Source organism: Balaenoptera borealis, assembly GCF_965194805.1.
Source record: "Balaenoptera borealis genome assembly, chromosome: 14".
Taxonomy (NCBI): domain Eukaryota; kingdom Metazoa; phylum Chordata; class Mammalia; order Artiodactyla; family Balaenopteridae; genus Balaenoptera; species Balaenoptera borealis.
This window is the reverse complement of record NC_138875.1, coordinates 74710051-74734583: the sequence shown is the minus strand read 5'-3', so window position 1 is coordinate 74734583 and position 24533 is coordinate 74710051. Positions and strand designations below refer to the sequence as shown.

General features: G+C 40.9%; 1 long non-coding RNA gene across 1 annotated transcript in view; it reads right to left on the bottom strand.

The window, feature by feature from the left end:
- LOC309610958 overlaps positions 1-24211 on the bottom strand; it is a 53920-nt gene extending 29709 nt beyond the window's left edge. Inside the window, exon 1 of the long non-coding RNA XR_014234261.1 lies at positions 22050-24211. This is a non-coding gene — a long non-coding RNA (uncharacterized lncRNA). The remainder of the gene's footprint in view (positions 1-22049) is intronic.
- Between the last annotated feature and the right edge of the window lie 322 nt (positions 24212-24533).

Below are 24533 nucleotides of genomic sequence, written 5' to 3'. Positions count from 1 at the left end.
TTACAAAACTTACTGAAAAATATATATCACTACTTGATTTTATATAAAATTTAAGCAAAGAACCATTAGAATAATCTGTCTACTATAGTTGTTGGATATAAAGCAAATCTGCAAAAGTCAATGCTATTTCTATATACCAGTAATAACCTAGAAAAAAATGGGGAAATATCTCCATTAAAACAGCAACAAAAAGTATAAAATACTTGGTAATTAGTGTAGTGAATATAAAATTAGTGTAGTAAACTTTAACAGGAGAAAAACTTGGTTAGTTGCAGAGAAGAAATATACCATAACATCATGAAGGAGACAATTTTGCACAAGTTAAAAAATAGATGTGCGGGGGAGCAATAAATTAGGAATTTGGGATTAACAGATACTACTGTATATAAAATACATAGACAAGGACCTATGACAGCACAAGGAACTAAATTCAGTATCTTGTAATAACCTATAATGGAAAAGAATCTGAAAAAATACATATATGTATAACTGAATCACTTTGCTGTACACCTGAAACACTGTAAATCAACTATACTTCAATAAATAAGTATGCAAAAATTAAAAAATACAGATGTAATGTACTCCCAATTAAAAACACTAACAAGGGACTTTCCTGGTGGTCCAGTGGGTTAGACTCCGTGCTCCCAAAACGGGGGACCTGGGTTCAGTCCCTGGTCAGGGAACTAGACCTCGCATGCTGCATCTAGGAGTCCGCATGCTGCAAGTGAGAGGTCCATGTGCCAAAGCTGAGAAGTCCACTTGCTGCAACCAGGAAGCCCGCATGCTGCAGTTAGGACCCGGTGCAGCCCAAATAAATATTCTTTTAAAAATTAAATAAATAAATAAAAATAAAAACACTAACAAGGGAATTCCCTGGCAGTCTAGTGGTTAGGACTCCACACTCTCACTGCCGAAGGCCCAGGTTCAATCCCTGGTCGGGGAACTAAGATCCACAAGCATGGTGAGGCCCAAAAAAACAAAAAACAAAAAAAACAAACATTAACAACATACTTTACGGAACTTGAGAACTTGAAAAAATAAATGGGAAAAAAAATCAAAGAGCAATCAGTGAAAAAAAATAGGATTAGCCTTTTGGAATACTAAAAGCAATACCTAATCGAGGGGTTGGGTCTCAAACTGATAAATGACTTTCTCTTACAAAATAAATGCAAATAGATGGCTGAGTCATTCATTTGCTGACCATCTCTAACACTAGTTTCTGTCCAGTGTTTAAATGTTACCCTCATAATAGACACAATCTTTCATTTCCTAAATCATAGCTTATGCTACCTGTGGTACAGCTAAAATGAACAATTCATGACCAAGACAGAATCTTTAACACAAAGCTCATGTGTAAGAAGTACTGCAGATCAAATGTTATTTTTTCTTAAATATCTCTAAATGAATGTCTTAGATCCTTTTGTTGTATTACAGTTTTATCATATCATACACACCGAAATAAAGCTAGAACTTAATACTCGTCATGTGGACAAGGGAAGTTGTAGTCACATGCAATTCACCTCTGGAAGAGCACCTGTCCTTCTGAGTTACCTCACAGTAGACTCTGGGGTATAAGCTGACCCTCACTCTCCAAAAAGCAATAACCCTGGTCTGTGTTTGGTAATTCTATAGGCTGTTCCTTTTCACTAAGTTAGGATTTAATTTCCTGTCCTTAGCCTTTGAGCTTTGATACAAGAAAGAGAACACAACTGTGAGTGGCACTTCCCAAAACAGTGTTAAAGGAGAACTGTTCCAGGTACTGTTAAGATGCCAAGCAAACTCCTCCCTTGAGCAAGTGTCTTTTAACATTTAAAATAAAATTAAACAGGTTTCTTTTTTACTGTCCAACTTACCAGAGCTCATAATATGCTAATTCAAACTATGACTTTCCAAAAGAGGGATTTAACATGCAGCCTTTCTCAAGCTTACTTGATTAAAGGTTCCCTTTATTCTCAGAGAACCACTAATGGCAAAGAGCCCTGGATTTGGAGTTAAAAATACTTGTGTTCAAATTCTAGCTCTGCCACCCAGTAACTATATAATCTTGAGTAATCAGTTTTTTCAACTGTAAAATGGGGGAAACAATACTTAAACTTCAGAGGACTTGACTTAAGGGTAGGTTATACACACAGAGAGTGTTAACAAATGTACCTGATAAATTTTCAACAATACTGCAATTTGTCCTCCTGAGAACAAAAGTTGATGATACTTATTCCCATACACTCCCTCTCTCCTTACTTTTGTCTTTTCCTTTCAGTGGTCATTCCTGGGCTTAACATTCCTATTTGATTTTCTTTTAATTTAACTACTAAAGTCATACTCAAAAGCTCTTCTATGTATTGACTCACACCTTTCAACTGAATACTATAGTACAAAAGGAAACAAGTTAGTGGGGCTGAAATACACTATTAAGTGAAAAAAACAAGATACAGCATCATAGTGTATAGTATGCTATCATTCTGTTAAAAAGGCATTACACAAAAGAATGAAGTTGAACACTTACTACCATCTACAAAAATGGACTCAAAACAGATCAAAGTTGTAAGTGTAAAAACCCAAAACAATAAAACTCTTAGAAGAAAACATACGAAAAAGCTTCATGGTTTTGGATTTAGCAAGACTTCTTAGATATGATACCAAAAGCACAAGAAACAAAAGGAAAAATAAATTGAGACCTCATCAAAATTCAAAACTTTTGTGCACCAATGGATACTATTAACAGAATTAAAAGGCAACCTATGGAATGGGAAAAAATATTTGCATATCATACAACTGAGAAGGGACTGATATCCAGAATATGTAAAGAACTCCCACAACTCAACAACAAAACTAAACAACCTGAATAAAAAATGGGCAAATAACTTGAATAAACACTTCTCCAAATATATACAAATAGCCAAATAAGCACATAAAAAGATGCTCAACATCAACAGTCATCAGGAAAATGTAAATCAAAACCACAGTAGATACCACTTCACACCCATCTGGACAGCTATTATTTTAAAAAAACCAACCAAACAAACAAAAAACCAGAAAATAACAAGTGTTAGAGAAGATATGGAGAAACTGGAACCCTTGTGCATTGCTGGTGGGACTGTAAAATGGTACAGCTACTATAAAAAATGGTATGATAACTTCTCAAAAAATTAAACAGAGAATTACCATACGACCTAGCAATCCCACTTGAGTATGCATCCAAAAAATTTGAAAGCAAAGTCTTTAAGAGACATTTGTACAGCCACATTCATAGCAGCATTACTCACTATAGGCAGAAAATGTAAGCAATCCATGGCCATCGATGGATAAATGGATAAACAAAATATGGTATATAACCATACAACTGAATGTTATTCCGCCTTAAAAAGGAAGGAAATTCTGACACACGCTACAACATGGATGAATCCTGAAGACATTATGCTAAGTGAAATAAGCCAGTTACAAAAGGACAAATATTATATGACTCCATTTATGTGACTTACCTAGAGTAGTCAAATTCATTGAGACAGAAAGTAGAATGGTGGTTGCCAGGGAACGGGGAGAGAAGAATGGAGGAAATAGTGTTTAACGGATATGGAGTTCCAGTTTTGGAACATGAAAAAGTTCTGAAGATGGATGGTGGTGATGGTCGCACAACAATGTGAATGTATTTAATGTCAATGAAATTACACTTAAAAATGGCTAAAACTGGGCTTCCTTGGTGGCTCAGTGGTTAAGAATCCACCTGCCAATGCAGGAGACACGGGTTCAAGCCCTGGTCTGGGAAGATCCCACATGCCGCGGAGCAACTAAGCCCGTGCGCCACAACTACTGAGCCTGCGCTCTAGAGCCCGCGAGCCACAACTACTGAAGCCCACACACCTAGAGCCCGTGCTCCGCAACAGGAGAAGTCACCGCAATGAGAAGCCCGCGCACCGCAACGAAGACAGCCCCCACTCGCTGCAACTAGAGAAAGCCCGTGCACAGCAACAAAGACCCAATGAAGCCAAAAATAAAATAAATAAAATAAATTTATTTTAAAAAATGGTTAAAATGAAAAACTGTATGTTTTGTATATTTTACAATAATAAAAAAAAACAGGGTTATACACATACATGTGCCTATATGCATATATTTCTAGAAGAATGGAGAGAAAACACATGTTATAAATTTTCTTGTAGAGGGAGGCTGTAGGATCAAGAATGAACACAATAAAGAGGGGTTGAATATAGTGGTCTACTCTGTATGCACTAAAAACCGATCTATAAAATATTAATGGTATGAAAAGATGTTCATGATATATTAAGCAGATAACAAAATATTATTTACCATTTAACCTTACACTTACATACACACACACACACACACCTGCCCAGAAAGAGTCTAAGAAGTGACATTAAAGATCATTAGGGAAAGATGGGACAATTCAGTAAATGGTGCTGGGACAACCGGATTCCTAACTCACCCACAGATAAATTAAACTTTATTCTAGACGTCTTAATTTAGTCTTATCTAAAGCCATCTCAATTTAGACTAAATTCTAAGTTTGTGAAAGGCAAAGTATTAACCCTAACCCATTCCTACTTACAGAAAAATATGGGAGAATATCCTTTTTTTTTTTTTTAAATTTACTTTATTTATTTATTTTTGGCTGCATTGGGTCTTCGTAGCTGTGCGCCGTCTTTCTCTAGTTGTGGCGAGCGGGGGCTACTCTTTGTTGCAGTGCGCGGGCTTCTCATTGCGGTGGCTTCTTTTGTTGCGGAGCACGGGCTCTAGAGCGCAGGCTCAGTAGTTGCAGCGCACGGGCTTAGTTGCTCTGCAGCATGTGGGATCTTCCCGGATCAGGGCTAGAACCCATGTCTCCTGCACTGGCAGGCGGATTCTTAACCACTGCGCCACCAGGGAAGCCCGGAGAATACCTTTAAGACCTCAGGCCAGAAAAGGATTTCTTATGACACAAAAGCACTCGCCATAAAAGAGATTGATAAATTCTAGCCCTAGGTATAAACCCTAGGAAAACTCATAAACACAAACACCAGGAATACATACAAGAATGCTCACAGCAGAACTCTTTGCAATAGCCCCAAACTAGAGGCCTAAATATCCATCAACAGAAGAACAGATGAATAAAGTATGGGATATGCACAGGATGGAACAATATACAGCAGCGGAAATGAATACTGTAACTCAGACAAGTCTTGGGAACAATATTTATTGAAAAAAGCAAATTATAAAAGATAATATGTATCTTTATAATACTCAAGTTTATAAAAACAGAGCAAAACTAAACATTATGTTGTACAGTAAAACATAAAAACACAGTAAACGTAAAACTCATTTTTTAAAAAGCAAAGATATGGTAAACACAAAATCACAACAGAGGTTACCCTGCAGGGGTAGGGGACAGAGGCAGGAGGAGGGATCAAGGAGTACATAGAGAACTTCAAGAGTATTCGTAATCCCGTAGTTATTTAGTTATTTGGTGATGTTCATGAGTGTTGATTATGCTTCATAACTTACATACACAGAACACATTCTTCTGCAGATATTAAACATCACATAAAAATGAAAACACAGTATGAAGCTGTTCCTATTTTTGTGTAAAAAATGATCTACCCCAAAGGGTAATATGAAATGTTACCATGAGTTTTCTAGGCAATTTAAATTCTAGGTAGCTGTAATTTTTAAATTACTCCTTATTCGGGATTTCTGATCGTCAGCGAACTTTCGTGTAAATTTAAAAAAAAAGGGGGGGGTCACAAGCATATGCATTTTTTTTACAGAACTGAAAGACAAGCAACAAATTTAATGAAGGATTTCTGTGGGTTGGTGGGACTCTGAGTAGTGTTCTTACCATTTTCCGTTTATCTACGTTTTCCAAAACTGTACCAATAAAATACGTATTACAGTTCCATAATTCCTTATCTGATATTCCTGCAACTAAAGATGTTTCAGGATGCTGATTTTTTCACTTTAAGGAAGGCAACACAGCACATACATTAGCACTGCCCAACATCCCCAGAAGGGTTTCAGGCAGTGCTCCACAACCAAACACAAACATTCCCGGGAGTTCCCGGGCGACCCAGCAGTCAGGACTCGGTGCTTTCACTGCCAGGGCCGGTTCAATCCCTGGTGGGGGAACTAAGATCCTGCAAGCCGCGCGGCATGGCAAAAAAAAGCAAAAACAAAAACATTCCTGCAGCAAAGAGAAGAGTTACACTAAGTGGGATAAATAGGTCATATAACTAACTTCACATCAGTTAAGGTCTTGTGTTTTTACTGCCAGAAGAGATCTAAATTAGGTTTTACTACCAGAGGAGTGGAATTATTTAGTATACAAGACCAGAGAAGAAGTAAGGCTTCCAATTCTGTCCACACTGGCCCAACAAACTTGAAGCACAGCCACTTGCAGACTGTGCATTCAGCTGAGAACAAGTAAAATAGCCCTTAAATTAATATTTCATCCTACCAACAAACCAAAGCATTTAAAACTCAACAACTAAAAAACATTATTTCCCTCTTTGGCTAAAGCTTTCAAGCCCATTTCAAAAAATTAAGTTAATGAACAAGAGACAAACTTTATTTGGAAATTATCAAAATCATAATGTATATCAAAAACACAACAAAGCCACCAAATAAACTGTTGACCAAAAAAAATAGTACCACTCACAGTATTCTTTAATCCCACAATTGTGCACTGAGGACCTACAATACACAAGGATTTCACATGGCCTTCAAATTCAAATCCATGAACTCACAAACAGGCCCTGGGTCCACACTATCAAAAGTGCCAAGAGCTCAAAGATGAGTGCATTAGGCTATTCCATGTAAATTAAGTAGTGATCTTTGTTTTCTTGGTCAGGATACCATTCATAGACCCCAATCCAAAGGCATGTGAATTCCACTTAGAATAACTGCATGTTAACACTTAGAAAACCAGAACAATGGCTGATGGAACATTTGTTAGAACATTAAGGTATCCGACTGTCAGTGATACTTAATGCAATGGTCAAATTTGGTGAAAGGATTTGTGTCTTCAATATGCAAGTGCCCATATCCAGTGTCACTGGGGCACTGATCGCTATCTCCTTATCCCTAGCCCATCCTTGAGGCAACGAACTGATTACAGACACCAGGGGGCCACAACCTGATTGCCTTCAGGGGCTAGGTAAATAATATAAACTAGTGATGTAGAGACTCAGTGTACAGGAGCAGAAGGTGGTAGGGACTGAGGCAAATTAGAAAATGTACTCCATGAGGGACTTCCCTGGTGGTCCAGTGGTTAAGACTCTGCAGTTCCACCACAGGGGGTGCAGGTTCGATCCCTGGTCAGGGAACTAAGATCCCACATGCTGCAAGGTGCAGCCAAAAAAAAAAAAGAAAAAAGAAAATATATACTATGAGTAAAGGCACTCAAATATTAAGACACTTTTGACCAAATTCAGTCCTTCCAGTAATCAAATGATTGGGACACACAGTCTATATAATGGCCCACCCTGAAATTTCCCTTCTCTCAAAACTGTCTTAATTACATTTGCTGGCATTTGACCCAGCAAATGCCAAACAGTCTCTAACAACACCGCAAACTCATGGAAGAGAGAGGATCCTGTTTACTCTGCTTTAGTTACTATGCTGGAGTCCCAGCAGGCATAAAGTCATTCATTAATTATAGAGATCAAATCTACAACTTTTTCTGTCTAACCAAGTGAGTTATGTGGTCAAACAGTACAAGCAGTGCATAACTGATAAAGAACAGGCCAAAGCAGACCCTGAACATACAGAACAATTAGAATTAGGACCAAACAACAGCAGATCCAACAGATTTCTTTCATTTGCTAAGAACAATGGAACCTCATACATCCTTAATGATGAGGGAGACCAATGTTTTTCTTCCTCTTGCTAACTAATCTCTACTCACAATAAAAAATTTGACCTGTAAGGAGCTTGCCTCTCTGTACCCTTCTAAAGACTGTCTTCCACATTAAAAAAAAAAAAAGGGGGGGGGGTTGGGGAGGGGTCAGTAACAACATAAAATTAAAGAACCAGAAATACAGGCTGATTAAGCACTCATCTGTTTTTCCTAAAGATACACAATCATCATACATGTGAGCAGAAATCTAGATCATAAACTCTTAGACCTCCAGGACTGTACTGTAAAATATGGTAGCTGCTAGCCACATGTAGCTACTGAGCTCTTGAAATGTGGCTAGTCTGAACTGAGAAGACTTTGTGCTAAAAATATAACATAAAATATTTCGTTAATAATTTTTTTATTGATTACATACAATAAATGATATGATAAATATTTTTGATATACTGAGTTAAATGAATGACATTATTAAAACTAATTTCACTTGTTGCTTTTAATGTGGCTACTAGGAAACTTTAAATTATATACGTTCCTCACATTATATTTCTACTGGACAGTGGTTCCCCAGAGAAGGTCATATTTTACAACTAATTCCTCTAGTGAGTACCTTCCTGGCAAAAAGAGATATGGAGCCCCACCCACCCCCCACACACAAAACCACAACAACTTCAGTCATTAAACCGGTCCCAGGACTACTGACGATGCAGCAGGTTGCCAGAGCAATCTGGTCATTCACTTACCCAAAGGGAAGTAACAATCATCTGAGGCTAATTTCTTCCTAAATGATTCTAGCATGTAAAAAATACAAGGAGTAGTCTGAAGAAAAATCTGTGAGCCAAAAGATTATATTTTTTCCCTCAATGCTAGATTTTTAGATAACTAAAACTGAGGTTCAACTTTGGTACTACACTGTTAAGAACAAACAGATCTAACCTTCTAAAACCACTGCTTTTTTCCTCTTTTATAAACCCTAAGATATAAGTATTACACAAAAACCACTCACACCCACTAGCATGTCTATAATTAAAAAGAAGGACAATGACAAGAATTGGTGAGCATTTAGAGAGATGAGAACCCTCAGACATTGCTGTGGGAATACAAAATGGTGCAGACGTTCTGGAAAATAGTTTGGCAGTTCTTCCAAATATTAAACACAGAAACCCTAAGAGCCAGCAATTCCACTCCTAGGTATCTACCCAAGAGAAATGTAAACATATCTGCACAAAAACTTTTACATAAATGTTCACAGCAACATTATTATACATAATAGCCAAAAAGTGAAAACCCAAACAACCATCAACAAATGTGTATAAGTAGAATGTGGTAATATATACAATTGAATATTTGGCAATAAAAAGGAATGAAGCACTAATACATGCTACAATATGATGGACCCTGAAAACATTATGCGAAGTGAAATAAGTCAAAAGATCACATATTTTATTACTCCATTTATATGAAATAGACAAGTCCACAGAAAACAAAAGCACATTAGCAGCTGCCAGGGCTGGGGAAAAGGGGGAAACGAAGTAGTTGCTAACAGGTACAGGGTTTCTTTTGGGATGAAAAAAATGCTCTAAATTTGACTGTAGTGATGGTTGCACAACTCTGTGAATGTACTAAAAACCACTGGATTGTATATTTAGTGAGTTGTATAGTATGTGAATTATATCTCAAAAAAGCCATTTTAAAAACATAAAACATTAGAATGAAAACAATACTGTTATAGAAAGGGACCTATATGAAATCCTTCATTTTAGATAGAACAGAATGAACAAATGAAAGCTAGCCATATGAAAAGGAAGAGAGAATTTCAACTATGGTTGTCTGCATTACTGGCCCCAATTCCTCACCCCTCCCCAAATCTGCTCCTTAGCCCTGTGATTCTGCAGCTCCTCCCACAAAAAGGGCAAGGTTTAGTTTTGTGGCTCCTTGTCTTTGGGTTCCACCACATGACTTGTTTTGGCCGAAAGAATGAAGCAGAAATGGCAGTGTGCCAGTTCTGAGCCTGAGCTTCAAGAAGTCTTGCATGTTTCCACTTGCCCTCTTGTGCTTCTACCACTGTCATGAGAAGAACTTCCCTTGGGTAGCTGCTGCCCATTCAGCCTGGGCTCCAAAATGAACACACATGAAGCAGTCACCCAGCTGACTTACAGATCTGAAGCAAGAAGCAAAGTTGTTCCAGCCAACGTGCAGATCAATTGCTATTTTAAGCACTGAGTTATGGGGCAATTTGTTAGGCAGTATTATGGTGGCAATAGTTAACCAATACAGTACCCAATTCTCCCACTGTATTTTGAAGAGGTCCCAAGAATGAAAGTGATTATCAAGGTAGGTCCAGCTTAGCACCTTGAATAAAAATAGTTTCATTTACTCAGCTTAAGAGAGTGATCTATATATCTCAAAAGATATTTAATGCTTGTCCCTTTAAGCTCTTAAAGGTTGAGAGCAATTTAAGATATTACATACACTTCCATCTTACTAATTTTATTATTTTAGAGTTATTATTTTAAAAAATTAAAGACAGAATAATACTAATTTAAATAAACTAGGTACCAAACCACTGAGGATAAAGACATGAACAAACTATAACCCATGTCCTCAAAACTTTACGGAGAGAGAAACAAGGAAACAAACAACTGAAAGAGGCAAGTGTAGTGTACTAAGAGAACACAATGAAGGGTCATCCAGGAGCAAAGATGAGAGAGAATGAAGAGGTTACCTGTTACTCCCTTTTTTCTAAGTTGGTTGATTATCTTTAGTTTGGCTTTTAGAATTTCTGCTATCCATGAATACCAGCCTAATACATCATCCTTAGGCCTGCAGGTTATTTTCACCATCGTGCAGCATGCAAAGGTTCAAAAACAAACTCCTAATCCCCCAAACTTCTGGTTTATGCCTATTCCAGATGACTAGGTTATTTTATTTATTTATTTATTTTTTTGGCTGCGTTGGGTCTTCGTTGCTGCATGTGGGCTTTCTCTAGTTGCAGTGAGTGGGGGCTACTCCTCGTTGCAGTGCACGGGCTTCTCATTGTGGTGGCTTCTCTTGTTGCGGAGCACGGGCTCTAAGAACGCGGGCTTCATGAGTTGCAGCACTCAGGCTCAGTAGTTGTGGCTCACAGGCTCTAGAGCGCAGGCTCAGTAGTTGTGGCGCACGGGCTTAGCTGCTCCGCAGCATGTGGAATCTTCCCAGACCAGGGCTTGAACGCGTGTCCCCTGCATTGGCAGGCAGATTCTTAACCACTGCGCCACCAGGGAAGTCCTGACTAGGTTATTTAATTCGGACCTAAGATTGAATCACTACTGTATCTATGAAATTTAAAATATGCACACACCAAGCCATATATTTTTAAATTGCCCTTTCTGACAAATATCATATGATATCGCTTATACATGGAATCTAAAAAAATGGTACAAAAGAACTTATTTACAAAACAGAAATAGAGTCCAAATGTAGAAAACAAACTTATGGTTACCAGAGGCGAGGTGGGGGAGGGATAAACTGGGAGATTGGGATTGACATATACACTATAATATATACATAAAATAGATAACTAATAAGGACCTATTGCATAGCACAGGGAACTCTTCTCAAAACTCTGTAATGACTTATATGGGAAAAGAACCTAAAAAAGAGTGGATATATGTATATGTATGACTGATTCACTTTGCTGTACAGCAGAAACACAACATTTTCAATCAACTATACTCCAATAAAAATTTAAAAAATTAAAATTAAAAAATTTTAATTTCCCTTTCTGAATATTAATTATTAAACGAGAGACAAAAAAAATGAGTCAAAAGAGAAAACAGTCTTTTAGAAACAGGAAAAAAATGAAATGTAAGTTTCTACTTTTAAAAATGTTAACTTTTTAAACAGAAGCTTAAATACAAAAAAATATGAATTTCTGAAATAGAAACAAAAGAGAAAATGTTAAATTCTTCAGAAGCTAGTTTCCATATAGCTTATAGCTCTCCTCACACCTCAAAGGAAGTTTCCTGCAAAATATTTTCATTTGAAAAAAATTTCCCTTAAACTGTTTTGCTAATTGCAGAAACAAAATAGCAGAGCTTCTCCACTTACATATGTGTCATATATGTCACATATTTAACCAATACTTGTTTGGGAGATAAATTATAAATAGTTAGCAGTCAGTCTGTGGGCAGTTGAAGAAGACTGGAGATAAATAGAGATGACTACTCTAAAGGGCCTGTGGTCCTTTGTAAATGTCTCCCTTAGGAGTTCAGTTCCCAGGCTGAGCCACTTTCATTCTCTCGGTGCTGTATGGATATTAAGAAGTTAGGGGAATCTCGCCACAACACATGACACAATTTAACAGTAACAATTTTACTTTTGTATTTTCTTCAAAGAGGAATGAGACGTTATGCAAGTTATTATTTTCTCTCTTCTATGTGCCCTGCCATTTTATTTTTAAGGACACATTCTATCGTAAAATCCTGCACCTGACAAACTTCACCTCTAAAGTATTCATTCTTCAAAAGAGAAAAAAAAAAAAAGGGACTTCCCTGGCGGCACAGTGGTTAAGAATCCGCCTGCCAACGCAGGAGACATGGGTTCGAGCCCTGGTCCGGGAAGATCCCACATGCCGCGGAGCAACTAAGCCCATGCACCACAACTACTGAAGCCCATGCGCCTAGAGCCCGTGCCCCGCAACAAGAGAAACCACTGCAATGAAAAGCCCCCGCACCGCAACGAAGAGTAGCCCCTGCTCGCCGCAACTACAGAAAGCCTGCACTCAGCAACGAAGACCCAATGGAGCCAAAAATAAATAAATAAATAAATAAATAAATTTAAAAAAAAAATCTGAGCCTCTATTATGCATATAGGTCATTAAACCATGAAATTAATGCCTTTGAGCCTACCTTTACACAGTTCACTGCCAACATGGGAAAAGAGCCACATAAATACATTCAATACAAGGTCAGAAAATCGTAAAAGCACTGCCATCTGACAGGATCAGATAAAGAACTACAGCCATCAGAAGAATATTTCTCCTGGGCCAATCAGAAGGCTCTGTAACAAGAGGACAGCAATTCAGCTGGACCTTGAAAAGACAGGTAGGACTCACATATTTCAGAGACTTGGGAGAAAGGCTAACCAGGTGTATCAGCCAGCTTAAAGAAAACGGGAACAGTGAGTAACCCAGTTTGGCTGAAATAACAAGTTTTTAAAGAAAAGTAGGGTTACAAGGCCAGATTATTTTGAAAAGCAGACCGAAGATTGGATTTTATACTGTAGGCAATTTTAAAAGCCCTAGGAATCCAAATGTAATACAATCCAAACTAGTGACAATGTAAAGATCAAAAGAAACAAAGACTGAATGTACACTACATAGCATTCATTCCCCATTAAGTCCTCTCCACAACTCTAACTGAAATCCATGACTTAAAAAAAAAAAAAAAGTAGAAATCTCTAAAACTTAAACTACAGTAAAAAACCAATTTCTTTCCAAGATCAATTTCTCCTCCTTGGCTTCAAATACACAGTTCTCTCCCTTATATAAAATAAATAAAAACAAAAGATCCTTATGACTCTGCTGTCTATATCAACCATCCTCTTTCCTTATGTCTTTCACATCCCATCTCTCAAACAAATGGCCAGTACCCAAAGGACACCTTTACTTCTTCACTATCCATCCCTAATTTGGGTTTCACCCTCACTACTCTGATCTTTATTAGAGCACTTTCAGTAACGACTTCCTTTGCAAAGTCAATAGCCTGTTTTTCCTTCATTCTCTTTGAATCCTGAAGCTTTTTACACTACTGCCCCTAAAAATTCTCTGTGCCTTTTCTTTCATCACCATTGCACCTTCCTAATTATCCTACCTCTGATGGAGCTTCCCTTGACTCCTCCTCTTCCTCCCATTTCTCAACTGTGAGTTTCCCAGGCCTCAACTCTAGTCCTCCATTCTGTCCTCTCTACACTCTCCCTCTTGGTTAACTGACCTCATCTCAAATCTTAAACTAACTCTAGCTAACCTACCTGTGGTCCCAGGATGTATTCCTGTAATAAAACTAGATTGAACCCTATGAAGTTACGTTTGAAAATGTTTTTTAAGGTATTAGACCTTAATATTTTCAAGGTATCAGTGCTTGTACTAATCAGTAGCGTAAGAGCATTCACTCTCTAAAACTAGCTTTTACTTCTAACAGTATTTTTGCAAGCACTTCTGAGAAATTAATGTAAATTTCTGGGCATTTATAAAATCAGAGTGTACAGTCAAAGGTTTAAAAGTTAAGACTGTCAGGCAAGGTGTGAAGATTTAGTCAAGTTTGGAAGGTCAAGCTAGACAATTCTGGGCAAAAATTAAGACAAGGAAATAACAAAAGGTCAAGCACTGTACTTAGGTCAAAATGTGTGTATAACCAGGTTGAAGAAACAATTAACAAAACTTTACTACACATGTTTTATTTAGGTCAAGAGTGAAGCCCAAGCCTGAAGCCCTCAGATAAAGGGAAGTGAGAGTGCCTGGCAGACTTGGTGTGCGGTAAGAAAAACAGATAACCCACCACTAACAGCCCCTCCTCAGGCATTTTAAGGTAGAAAATTTTCCTGTGCATTTAAAAACAAAACAAAAACAAAAACAAAAAAGAGACAAAGACTAGGATTATCCACGATTATGAGGGAAACTGCCTTCAAAAGATCAAAATACAATTATTACGAAAAAATTTAGCCTTTATTCAAGTCACAATTTTTCTTGTTTTGTGGTAAGCAGCACTGGACTATGAAACTTGTGACTAAACGGAGATGACCTTATAACACATTTCAAAGGCAACAACAGAAATCAATGACAACTTGCAAACTAATATTTCTATTTCTTTTTATATGGCATTATTCAAACATCTCCATAGAATTCTTACTAGAATAGATATCTCAAAGTTTAAATGCTGTTTAAATTGTGAAACAAGAAAAATCTTTTTTGTGGGGTAGGGGCAAGATAGGGATAGGGGATTAAGAAGTACAAGCTACTATGCATAAAATAAATAAGCTACAAGGATATACTGCACAGCACAGGGAATAGAGCCAATATTTTGCAACAACTTTAAATGGAGTATAATCTATAAAAAATACTGAATCACTATGTTGTACAGCGGAAACTAACAATGTTGTAAATCAACTATACTTCAATTTAAAAAAATATTTAAAAAAGAAGAAAAAAGAAAAATCTTATCTGCAGTGAGGAACTCTGTCTGGAGCTGATCCGGGTCTAAAAATGTAGAGAACAAATAACTTGCTTCTATATTGCATGTAGCAATTTTCAAAGCATTTTCACATATATTACCTCACTGAATCCTTGCAGCAACCCTGTGGAGTATGACAGGCATAACCATTGTACAAAATTCAACACTGGGACTAAGACAAGACTAGGTCACAGTTAATCAGAGATGAAAATCACCTTCAAACTAAAGACTTCTCAATTTAAAGAAACCAGAACATGGGACTTCGCTCGTGGTACAGTGGTTAAGAATCCACCTGCCAATGCAGGGGACACAGGTTCGATCCCTGGTCTATGAAGATCCCACATGCCGCAGAGCAACTAAGCCCGTGTGCCACAACTACTGAGCCTGTGCTCTAGAACCCGCGAGCCACAACTACTGAGCTCACGTGCTGCAACTACTGAAGCCCACGCACCTAGAGCCCGTGCTCCACAACAAGAGAAGCCACTGCAAGGAGAAGCCCATGCACTGCAACGAAGAGTAGCCCCCGCTCGCCGCAACTAGAGAAAGCCCGCGCACAGCAACGAAGACCCAACACAGCCAAAAATAAATTAATTTTAAAAAAAAAGGAAAAGAAAAAAAAAAAATCAGAACAGAATTAGATCCTATCTTAGGATTTCAAATAAAATTTAATGAGTGGTACTGACAGAACTGAATACTTTGAGTGATCACTTATATTCAGTACAATTTATAAACATGTAAAAAGCAATTAAAACACACCTCTACTTTAGTGCATTTTTTAAAATCCTTTAGTGGTTCTTCATTATCAAACCTGGAACTCCAAAACAGAGATTATCAAGTTTTCTTACCAAGTTAGAGTGAACCGGACCAATCAAGAAATGGGATTTTCTCTTAGGTCTCTATTTGGCTAATATTCATCGGTCTAATGCCTTAAAAGTATTTTCAAACCTAACTTTTTCATAGGAGCTCAATCTAGTCTTATCACAGCAAATGAGTGGGTCTGATTTATTTTAAGCTGTGGCCCTAATGAGACCTACTAACAAAATCTGAGAGGTAATTCATTGTGAGCATCATGGGAACTAACTGTAGATTTTCCCTGTAAAACTGAATTTGGTCACATGGAGCCCCTCTAGACATCTAAGAGGTTAAAATTCCAGAAAAGGAGCACTCTGCCTCTAACTCTTTAAGTGAGGATTAGAAAATATGCTATAGAAACTCAAAGTTGCAAACGTTTCTTGATTTATACATACAACAAATAAAACCACTACTTTCCTTTAACTCCTAAGAAGGAACCATTAAACTCCAGAAAATATATTATAGAATTTTGAAAATAAAATTATACTTATGGCTCTACTGTCAAGGACAGCAATCACATAAAGTTTCAGGTACTAAATACAGCCAACTAAAACAGCACTTCATTAGACGTTTTCTTCTTAGGGTATCCTTGATTTTTCACGAGATGGTCTGATTAAACAGGTAAGAATGATGAAAACTAAATAAGTTATTAATGTTGAAGTAAAATACAATTATACAGAACTACATAACACCTCAGTTCAGTGGCATTTATCATCTCTAAAATAAATGATCACAGAAATCTATTTTGAGAAATGCATGAACATTAGGCGTTTTAATTTGTAGTACTACTTCATAAATTACAGGCTTATATGGTTACCAAGTCCCCAGCTCCCCAACACTGAGGACACATAAGAAACATTGAAGAAGGTTATTTCAATACAAATTCATGGTCTTATCTTTGGCTAATTTTAGGTTGAATCATGTATCGCCAAAACATTATTATCTTTTTTTTTTAAATTTACTTATTTTGGTTGCTCCAGGTCTTAGTTGTGGCAGAAGGACTCCTTAGTTGCAGCATGCAAACTCTTAGTTGTGGCATGCATGTGGGCTCTAGTTCCCCGACCAGGGATCGAACCCGTGTCCCCTGCATTGGAAAGCGGATTCTTAACCACGCCACCAAGAAGTCCCCAAAACATTACTATCATAGCACTTTACAGGCAAAATATGTTTTAAAAATAATAAGCAAATCTAAAGTCTATAATGCTAGACATACATTTTCAAGTAAATAGTTTCTCTCCGAAAAACTTTCACCAGATGCGATGATCACAAGACAATCAGATATGATCATAACAGATACAGTGATACATAACAGAAATCCAAAACCAGATATAACTTCCATTTGTTCTAGAGATCTGCTTTGCTTTTCATTATCCAGTTTAGCATTATTTGCAAATACCTGACATTGACAATGTCCATTGTCACACAACATATCACCTCAATATAATGCAGTCCTTAGAACAGATCTTCAGACAGGCAGCCCAGGGGGAGGCATGTTCATTCACTGTTCAGTAAATATTTGCCAAACCACCTATTATATGCCAAGCACTGGACAGAGCACCGAAAGAGAAAAACTTTTACCTCTGTGTAACCTATAGTTTGTTTACTATCTGTCATCCCTCAAAAACACACACAAAATGAGACCATGAAGAGCCCCACTAATGAATTTGGATTTTATTCTAAATGTGGCCAAAAGCCATTAAAGAGTTTTAAACGCAGGACTGACATGACCTGAGTTAGGCTGTCAGAAGACTACGCAGGAGAATGGATGGCCACTGTGCAGAGAATGGAGGGAACCAGTGAGGAGGCTAACAAGGAACTGAAGCAAAAGAGGGCTGGCTTAGAGTAGTGACTGTGGACAAGGAAGCAGACAGATTCAGTGTTGGAATCTTGGTGTCCAACGGTCTTGACTTAGAACCGTTTTTCTATTTATATCCTTGGGCAAGTCACTTACACTCTCTGAGCCTCAGTTTCCTTACTGAGCAATGACTGTAAAGCCCCAGCACACAGAAAACACACAATAAATTATGATGATACTACTTTGGTAACGAAATTCATGTGAATGAGGTTCACATGGACTGACTTCCTTTTCCCCCTACACACCAACATTAACCCTAATATAAGTAATTTTTACCAAGATTCAAGTGTAGGTATATACAAGTACTGCATTGACTCCAACAAGAGAGAAGGTACTGTTTCTCACAGAACTTATGCTAAAACAACTGCTCATAAATATACATTGAGCAAGGTGTTTCTCTCAAATTAATAAAAGTCTAGTTTGCACCTTCAGTGTGTTTTCACATGCATGCTTTTATTTCCTCAGTTTTTACGAATAAAAAGGATACAAGCAGAATCTTGTGGTTAATCGTAACCCGTGATAAAGATTGTGGTGTTACTACCAATTACTTTAATTTCTTCTGTCAATCGCTTTTATTTAAAACTATTAAGGGATGGTACCCTTCACTCTTACAACACTGAGACACCAGGAAACTAAGTTACCAAAAGCTCTCTTTTATAAGTAAATTATTACAAACACTCATCTATCTGTAGCTTCCTCTTGCACTTAATATTCTTTCAACAAAGGACGAACCACTCTGAAAACCTATCATATTCAATCGTTCAGTATTTACTAAACAGGATCTATGGGCAAGACAATGTGCTAGGCACTAGAGGAGGACAAAGGTTAGTGTAACTGCATCCTTACCCTCAAAAAGCTTACCATCCAGTGAGGAGACTAGGTATTCACACTTGAAAAGGAAGAAGTGAGGCAGACAAAACAAGTGTCAAAAACAAAGAGCTGGGACTTCCCTGGTGGTGCAGCTGTTAAGAATCCGCCTGCCAATGCAGGGGACACGGGTTCAATCCCTGGTCCGGGAAGATCCCACGTGCTGCGGAGCAACTAAGCCCGTGCACCACAACTACTGAGCCTGCGCCCTAGAGCCTGCGAGCCACAACTACAGAGCCCACTTGCCACAACTACTGAAGCCCGCGCACCTAGAGCCCATGCTCTGCAACAAGAGAAACCACCGCAATGAGAAGCCCAAGCACCACAACAAAGAGTAGGCCTGGCTTGCCACAACTAGAGAAAGCCCACACACAGCAGCGAAGGCCCAACGCAGCCAAAAATAAATAAACTTAAAAAAAAAAACAAAGAGCTTACTTTCAGTTGGGGCAGTCAGAAAATGCTTCACAGCTGGGTAACAGAACTTTGATAGAATTTGCTAGGAAAAAAGCAGGCACAAGAAACCAGAGAACAGCATGAACTTCTGTGTAGCGGCTTTTTTTTTTTTTAATCTATTTATTATGAAAATGTTTAACATGTAAAAGTATACAGAATAAATGGACTCACCACTGAGATTCAACAATAATCAACTCATAGCCAATCCTGTTTTATAATTTACATGTCTTACTCCACAAAAACCCTAAAGGAACCTATTTTCATATGTCCCTACCTTCTTCACTGACTCCACCTCAGACAAATCCATACCACCACAGTAGTCTCCACAAGGTTGATTTTCCTAAAGGCCACATACAAATAAAGTGCAAACCTATTTTCAAGAAAATCAACTCTTGATTGTTGATCAAACCAAGGGAACAGTGACAAAGATACTGCAAAATGACAGACAATCCAAAACGGTTTACATGTACTTTGGGCATACCTTTTCCATACTTATATTTCAATGAGAATGAATAAAATCATGGAGAATTCATGCCAAACAACAACAACAAAAAGCACCACAGTTGAAGTATCTTGGACAAATCATTTGAGCTCCTGAGCCTAAGTTTCCTCCTCTATAAAACAGGGAAAGATCACCTACCTCAGGGACTTGTGAGAATCAAGTGAGCGTATATATTAAATGCCACATGGATAGTTCTTTATATTATTGCCTGGTTGACCTGGGAAGAACTAGTCAGGAAGAAAGCTGCCTGGCTTCCCAATCCTTTCCCTCCATACACCACCCTCTCCCAAGATGCTGTAAAAACTTTCTCCATCTCAAAACATGCTAAAGGTGAGGAGCTAAGCATTCTGATGTCAAGGAGCTTCTTTCCTTACCTGTAAAGCAAACTAAGGGACCTGAGATTGAAGGAAGTATTTCAGGAGGATAAATCTTATAAACTGTCAAACTTCACCAAACAACCCTCCTCTAAGTAGCAGAGCCATCCAACATCACACAGTGTGTGGCCAACCTACCTAGTAAAAACACTCTCATTATCCCCAATTCTTGGCCACTGTGCTTATTACTCTTTGAACCATCCACCGCCTCTCTACAGCACAGTACAAACAGAAGGATCGTCATCAGGACTCTCAGCTGGGCCAGAGTGTTAAGACGCTCAAGATGAGTTAGTTAGCACAAGGCACGCAGGGGCACCTTCACTTCCTTTCTTATTCTGTCCATAAGAAAGCTCTAGTTCTTCAGAAACATGCTAATCCTGTGTTCCGAATCACCTGCTACAGAGAGGCAGCTCACTGCTGCTCACAACAAAGTAGTTTAAACGTCTTTTAAAAATATATATGTTGTCACAACTGTTCACTAAGATTTTAATTCTTGCTTTAGCATTGCTTTCTCTCAATCTCTCAGTTATCTTCTTTTTGAGATTGTATATACATCACTGAAGTTCCCTTTTGAATTATCGTCTTCAATCACCAATCCTCTTCCCCTATGTGAAGACACAATGAGTTCCTGACTTCACATAACCCCAACCACCACAAATCATCCACTCAGTTAAAGCCATCTATCCAAAGCCATTCCTCATTTTCAGATATTATCCATTTCTTTGCTGTTTCCCTAAGATAATTATAATATAGTAAAATATGACACCTTACAGTTTACCCTGTGCTTTGTAAAGTTATTCATTTAATCCTTACAGCTTATGAAAAAGGTAATCCCCCTATTTTATAGGTAAGGAGAAAAGAATGGAAAACTTACTATCTTGTCTAGTTGTAAAGCGAGTTAAGTGGTGAACCCGACATCCAAACCAACTCTAAACGCCATGCTCTTCCCACTCTACTATGCTCTTTTCTAAGAAGGGAAAGCCTCTAGTTCTATCCCAAACCACATTGGCTTCACAGAGTAAACCATCTTCGAACAATCGCTCTAGACTGCAACCAGATTTTCCATCCCTGCACCTACCATCATCCCATTTCTTGCTTCCTCCCCACTCCACTCCTCAAGGATACTATCGCCATTCCTTCAACTCCCTCCTGAAAATATTCCACCTCCGCCTGCTAAAGGGAGGTGTCTCATCCCCCTTTCCCCAAACCGCAGCACTCCCTTCTCAAGATAGGTATGTTCTCACTCCATAAACTACATAGTACGCTTCTCAGTCCTTAACAAGCTATTTTATAACTTTAAAAAGTCCCATTAAAATGGACATAACTTGTAGATCCTCCATCCCCATATGTGACCCAGGGCACCGGGCCACTTCATATAACCCTTACAAAGATCCTGCCCAGGCCCCACTGTCACCAATGACTTCCTGTCCAGAATCTAGTTATCCAAACAGTCTCCCCTTCCAACCTCTTCACCAGGGTGTCCCTCCAGGGTTCCCAAGACTCTCTCCTTCCGCAGCTTTCCTCCGCTCACACCTGGGCCTCTGCCCACCTTACCAACTCTCCATTCATTCCCCATCCCAAGGCTAAGCAGCAGCCCCAGTAGAGGTGGCTCCTCCTCTCTCACAACTTCCAAGTTCGGCCTCTTATCACCTGTTCTCAGAAGATGCCTCTCAGCTCCGTGGCCCACCTTTGCCCCAGCCCGCCCCTCTCCACCTTTTCCATTGCTCCTGCCCATCAGCCACCCCCTCAGGCCAGTTCCGGGGTGCCCGCGGGAATCCACTTCCCTTCCGTGGGCTTCCCACCCCGGAGTCAAGCTCCCCTTCTCCATCACCTGCTCCGCCCATGACCAGATGACATCCGCCGCGGAGGCCTCCTCCTCCTGCAACCCCCTCCTCGGACGCTGGGTCCCCGGCCGCTCAACGCCTTCCCCAAGAGCCTGCTGTCCCCTCCGGTGGGGGTGAGGGGGGCGTGCACCCCTATCCCGCGGCCCCCCCAACAGGCACCTGTTCCTCCTCCTCTTCCCCCCGGGCTGGCTTCGCCGGCGCCCCGACCCCCACCCTCGCCGCGCCCCGGTCTCCCGGAGCCCCGCACTCACCACGAGTAGGTCTGTTCCGCCATGGCGCTGACTCTCAAGGGCTCCGCTGCAGGATGTGGCCGGGCCCGGCGGCGGGAGAACGAACGGACGGTGGGCTCGCTCGGGCCGGGAACGGAAGGCGCGGCCGCGGCCCGGCGCTCGCTCGCTCGCTTACACCGCGGGCGAGCGGGCGGGCCGGGAAGGCGGCTGGCGGGGAGACGCCGGGCTCCGAGGCGGCCCCGCTCCCTGGGCCCCGGGGCGGGGCGGGCTCCGCTCTCGGCCTCCCTCACCGGCGGCGGCGGCGGCGGCTCCGCTGCGGCTCTGAACCCAACATGGCGGCGGCGGCGGCGCTGAGAACAAGGGGGCCCGGGGCGGGCGAACGGCAAGAGGGTCCCGCGCTCACTGCGCGCTGGGCCGCGGGAGCCCCGCGCTCGTGCGGCGGCGGCGGCGGCCGGAGGACATGGCCAGCGGGCGGAGGCGGAGGCGGCGGCTGCGGCGGCGGCGGCTGAGGGGGGCGCTAAGCGGTGAGCCGAGACCGCTCCGCTCACACCCGCGAAGGGGAGGTGAGGAGGGGGCGGGGGCGAGCCTTGGCCCTGCGCGGGTCACGTGTCCAAAACACGCTCACGTGATGCGCGCGCCCCGCCCCTCGCGCCGGGCCCATGCGCGGAGACGTCGGTTCCTTAGTTCGAGGCGACAGTTGCTCTCTCGGCTTCTGGCTGTTCGGCCGCCTCCCGCCGCTTGGTGCCGCACCCTCCCCACGCGGAGCGGTCGCCTCGGACCCCCTCCCCTTACCCTTTCCGAGGGGCTGCTGCAGCCAGCCAATCAGGGGCCCCGATGCGCGTCTGTTGGCTGCCACTCAGCTGTCACCCATCAATCAAGAGTCTGCTGGCCTCGGGTTCCCAGCTGTCAGTCAACCTGTCAGTCAGCAGGCGGAGCGCTGCATGCCTTCGTTCGCATGTTCGTTGGTTCATTCATTCGTTTAGCAAATATTCCACGCAGCCAGCTTTTATTGCGCCCAGACTCTGCCAAGTCCTCTGGGGCCAAGTCGAATACGCCACACTTGCCTTCATGTAATCAATCAGCAGATATTTACTGGGTGCCAACTATGTATCAATTCATTCTGCTGGGTCTCTGCCCTCTGAGAGCTTACATTCTAGAGGAAACGACATAGATAGCCCAAGCCGACAAATAAGTGAAGATCATTTCAGATGCTAAGTTTTATGAAGATTATAACACAAGGTAATGGGACAAAGAGTGTGTAGGGGTGGGGACTAGTTTCGATAGGATGGTGAAGGAAGGCCTGGTGGAGGAGGTGACATCTGAGGATGAGGAGGAGCTGACCATGCAAGAGGAAAGCTCAGGGAACAGCCCATCTGGAGGACTGGAGGCAGGCACAGAAGTAAACTTAATAGAGCTAGACCCCGAGACCGACAGAGTGAATCTGGGGCTTAGGAGGAGAGAGGAGGGAGAGATGAATTGAGCCCAGGGGCACTGCAGAATACATTTCCAGGAGCTGATGAGGCAGTCTGAAAGAGGAGAGGCTTACTAGGAGAAAAGACATTATAGAAAAAGAGAATGACATGAGGAAAGGCCCAAAGATGTGAAGGCTTGGAGTGAGCTTGGATCCAGGAGAGGGATGGATGATTCCTTCTGGAGAGTGTTGAGAGACTGAAAAAGTGCTCTGAGGCCAGAATTTGAAGGGCCTAGCTAAGCCTCCCTGCCAATTTCTATGTTCACGAATGAAAATGAGCAGTGCAGCTCCAGGTTTCAGAAGCATGCCTGGGCAACAGACACACTAGACTTCCCAGACCCCCATTCTCCACAGGGAGCAGAGCTGGCACACCTGAAACCAGCATACTCAAGATCCTCTGCAGCTGGACCAATTTCAGGCCAGGATCTAGCGCTGCTCCAGTTTCCCAAGACCTGCCCAGCCTTACGGGGAACACCATGCCCTGAATCTATCTCCAAATGGATCAGTTGGCCATTGCCCATACATCTGCCACTTGCCCATTCCCCAGGGGGAACCCTTTCATGAGAAAACCAAGTACACTTTTCCTTCAGAAGCCATCTCTCCTTCTTCCTCCTTCCCCCACTGCCAGGGACTAGGACCAGTCAGGTTCAATGTGTTTCCTGAAGCTCCACCAGAGAGCCCTGGGAAAGGGCAAGATGATAAGATCAAGGTTTCCCCAAGAATATACCAGACCACCAAGGGCCACTCCCCTGACCATTCACAGAAAGGTACCAGCCTGCAAATATCTGCCCAGCTCTAAATGGCACTGGATGTGGAGATATCATGGGGAGACAGGAAAGCAAAGAGCCTAAATTTTTTATTTCATTTAGCTCTTACAGCTTTTCCAGGTGCTCTTACAGAATGTCAGCTGTACGCTTGAATGTGATATACAGTCATTCTGAGTCTCAAATGGGTGAGGCTTCAGGCCCCATGAGAAAGGCCAGAAGCTATTGGCACAAATGGCTTTGGGAGGTGCAGAGGCTCCTTCCCTGGAG